Here is a 4,234-nt window from a genome sequence, read left to right as displayed (position 1 = left end):
AATAAGCACTTGTGTGGCAAGTGCAAGGGCCTGAGTTCAATCCCTGGTTCTGCCAATAATAATGATAATAATAATAATAATAATAACAACAACAACAACATTTATGGGACCAGACAGATGGCTCAGTGGAATAAGCACTTCCCTGGCAAGCTCAAGGGCCTGAGTTCAATCCCCAGTTCCGCCAAAAAAAATAATAATAATAATGATAATAATAGTATTTATACATCAAACCACAGCTTACAAAATTAAAATCAAGCACCAGTTTTGAACTAGGAGTACTAGTTATACCAGTTGTATCAGTCCATTCTGGTCAATTCACACCGTAGTAAGCAAATACTTGGGGAGGCAGACGGAGACGTATTTATATCCTGAAAGCTGACTACTAGACAGGGCAAATTGTCCTCCTTACCCAGATGAAATGCAGTTTTTTTCCTTGGGTTCCTACAGATAGGCATTGACACATAGCAGCCGTTATTTTCCACATATACTGTCTTCCAGGATTTGCTGGGAAATACTTACAGTTAAATTCTGTTTTACTTTATGTTTGAGTAAAACAGATTAGGCTGAATTTGCCTGTTGGCTCTGAAACATAACATCTTTCCCAAATAACGGTATATGAAGCAGTTCTTCCTTGTGGCTTAAAATGCCCATCCCAGTGGAGTAATTCACCAGCCTTTGCAAACTGGGGCGAATATCTTTCTCCAACGCTGGAACCAAGGTCGCAGACACTCCACACTGGGTTAATGGTGGAGCACTATTGATAGAACACAATGAGTACGGGAGGTGTTGAGATGTTGTGGTGCTGCCAGCTAGCGTTCTGCTGTACAATCCTTCTTCTACACTGAGTGTCATCCCTTTTTCCAGCTGGTCAGTTATGTTTTATCATTTCTGTTCTGTCAGGTGTGCAAGTACAACCTCCAGGATTAAAGCAACAGGTGCTAGCTTGCACAGAAAGCTTATGAATCCTTTTGTTTTTGTAATCAAGATAGCCAGTGTCATTGTACTGCTTCCCTGCTCCATGGATGACAACTTCAGCAGAGGCTGAATCACAGTCTCCTGAAAATGCAGCTGCGTGTCTTGGCTTCAGAGGTGTGTGGTACAGAACAAGAATATCACCTTGCACAGTTACATCATCAGTCATGCATATGGCCTCCTTTGCATTGGGAACCAGCATTGGCAAGGAGAACCCTGCAAAAGTTAATGGTTTCACGGACACTCCCCGGCTAGGAGCCTCCTTTACCTTCTCTGCCAAAGGTTTAGAATCAAGATTCATGATTTTGTACCTGAAGATTTTTAGGGAAGTGCTATGGAACCATGAAAGAAGATGGTCTGCAGTATTGTGAAGCGTGACAATGTAGAAAATCACATTGGAGGGGCCGGGGAGATGGCTCAGTGGAATAAGCACTTCCCTGGCAAGCGCAACGGCCTGAGTTCAATCCCTGTTCCGCAAAAAAAAAAAAGAAAGAAAATCACATTGGAGTGAGTATTCTACTGTATGGTGTTTACTCCTGCAATGCACAAACCCCGCCCCACCCCCAATCCCAAGCCTGTCTGTAGATGTAGCCACATCTCAGAGGCTTAAGGGTTGCAGGCTTTCAGTGCGTCTCCATGGAAACAGCCTTTTCTCTACTAGGACCCCAGCAGCAGGGCTGCCCAAGGAGCCTGCTGGCTGAGGTGCTGGAGCTGCCAAAGCCATGCAGGAGCTGCCATCCAGGCTGGGGGTCGTGATACCATACTGCCAGGCTGCAGAGAAACTCACAGGCCAGCGAGCAGGGTTAATAACTAATAAATAAAACACAAGAAAAATATGTCACTGTGTGAAGTAAACATTGTCATCTTGGTCCTGGCCATTGTGCTCTTCTTACTGATTTTGCACCATAATTTCCTTGGCCTGAGCAGTTTGCTGAGGAATGATGTTTCAGATTGAGGATTTCCGGCACTTGGGCCCATAGACTTTGTCCCTAATGCTCCCAGCCATGCAGTAGAGAAGAAACAAGAAGAGACTGCTATAGTTATTGCTGCATCTTCACTTTCTTTCATGAATGTTTCAAAATTTCATTTCAGAGTTCTTTCAACTCCTTGGTTACATTTATTCCTAGGGTTTTTGTTTTTTTTTTTTTTTTTTTTTTTTTTGTGGAACCGGGGATTGAACTCAGATCCTTGCGTTTGCCAGTCAAGCGCTTATCTTACTGAGCCATCTCCCCAGCCCCTTATTCCTAGGTATTTTACTTTAGGTTATGATAAATGATATTGAAGTAGGGAAAAATTAGAAGAAATTTCAGGAAGGAGGGGTCTGAAGACCAGAAAAAGAAAAAGAAAAGCAGAAATTTGATTTCCATAAACAACAAAGAATGTCTGGATCTGACAGCTAGACCACAGCTGGAAGACAAGGGGGTATATGAACTCTGGGCTTCTGGGGGGCCCAAGCTAAGCCTTCTAGAACCCAGAACAAGCACTCACCTGTACTGATTAAGACATACCCAGAGACTGGGCGTGGTGGCGTGCGCCTGTAATCCCAGCTCTTGGAAGGCTGTAAACAGGAAAATCACTATGAGTCTGATCTAGTAGTGAGACCCTGAACATCCTGTAGATCCTTCCCTAAAATACAAAAAATAAAAAAAACATACCCAATGAAGAGTACAGTACAGAATATCCTAAACAAAAGTCAATCTAACTCAATTATGATTAATTGAAATCCCATTTACATGGTGCTTTTGACCCCCATATTGGGCCTTGGGCACCATGACAGATTCTCAGTAGTCCATGAAGTGACAAATCCTCCACCATTCAACTGAAAGGAGATTTCCTTTTTTTTTTTTTTTTTTTAATGGAACCAGGGATTGAATTTAGGCCCTTGCACTTGTCAGGGAAGCGCTTATTCCACTGAGCCATCTCCCCTGCCCCCAAAAGATAGCGGATAAGCTCTTTTTTTATTGTAGAGGTATTTCACTTTCATTTCCTTGAATAGTTTAATTCCTAAGTATTCAATTTTTCTTTTTTTCTTTTTTGTTTTTGTTTGCTTTTTTTGGTACTGGAGATTGAACTCAGGATCTTATGCTTGCCAGGCAAGCACTTATTCTACTGAGCTATCTCCCCAGCCCCTGTTCAATTTTTCTTGATGCTACTTTGAATACTATTGTTTTCCTAGTTTCACTCTTTTTTTTTTTCCTAGTTTCATTCTTAATGACTTCATTATTGGTATATAGGAGTACTATTGATTTTTTTTTTTTTTTTTTTTTTTTTTGGCAGAACCGGGGATTGAACTCAGGCCCCTGCGCCTGCCAGGGAAGCGATTATTCCACTGAGCCATCTCCCCGGCCCCAATACTATTGATTTTTGCGCATTTTTTTTTCGGCGGAACTAGGGATTGAACTCAGGCCCTTGCACTTGCCAGGGAAGCACTTATTCCACTGAGCCATCTCCCTGGCCCCCAATTTTTGTGCATTGATTTTTGTATCCTGCTATATTGCTGAACTTGGTGATTGATTCTACCAGTCTTTCAGTGGAATTTTTTGGGTCATCTATGTAGAGAATCATGTCATCTGCAAATAATGATAATTCGGCTTTTTTGTTGCTGTTGTTTTGTTTTGTTTTGCAGTACTAGGGATTGAACTCAGGACCCTGCACTTGCCAGGCAAGCGCTTATTTTATTGAGCTATATCCCCTTGACTTTTTCTTCTCCTATTTATATCCATTTTATTTCTTGCTCTTGCCTGATTATTCTGGCTAATATTTTGAGTACTATTTTTTGTTGCTGTTGTTTTTTGTGGAACCAGGGATTGAACTCAGACCCTTGAGCTTGGCAGGGAAGCGCTTATTCCACTGAGCCATCTCCCTGGCCCCTTGAGTACTATTTGAACAGGAATGATAATAATGGACGTTCTGTCTTGTTCCCCATTTTAGATAGAGAGCTTCAGCTTTTTCCAATTTAGCATACTGTACTACTATTGGTAGTAGGTTTGCCATAGTGTCTGTAATCAGATTGAAAGGTCTTATTTTCTTCAGGGTTTTTCATTTTTTTTTAAATTTTATTTATTTGCGTGTGTGTGTGTGTGGCCAGCTCAGACCACCAGGGGGCGGGGCCGTCTGGCATGTGGTGCTGGGGGATTGAACCGTGGTCCCTGTGCTTTGCTAAGCTTATTCTAAGTAGGTGCTTTAGACCACTGAGCCATCTCACCAGCCCTACGGTTTTTCTTAATCATGAGTGGATTTTACATCTTGTCAGAGACTTTTT

At 42.0% G+C, this 4,234-nt stretch overlaps 1 pseudogene; it reads right to left on the bottom strand.

The window, feature by feature from the left end:
• Positions 1–538: 538 nt before the first annotated feature.
• On the bottom strand, positions 539–2,725 carry LOC101585449 (annotated as a pseudogene).
• Between the last annotated feature and the right edge of the window lie 1,509 nt (positions 2,726–4,234).

This window comes from Octodon degus, unplaced genomic scaffold, assembly GCF_000260255.1.
Source record: "Octodon degus isolate 3935 unplaced genomic scaffold, OctDeg1.0 scaffold00372, whole genome shotgun sequence".
Classification (NCBI taxonomy): domain Eukaryota; kingdom Metazoa; phylum Chordata; class Mammalia; order Rodentia; family Octodontidae; genus Octodon; species Octodon degus.
This window is presented reverse-complemented; position numbering and strand designations above follow the sequence as displayed.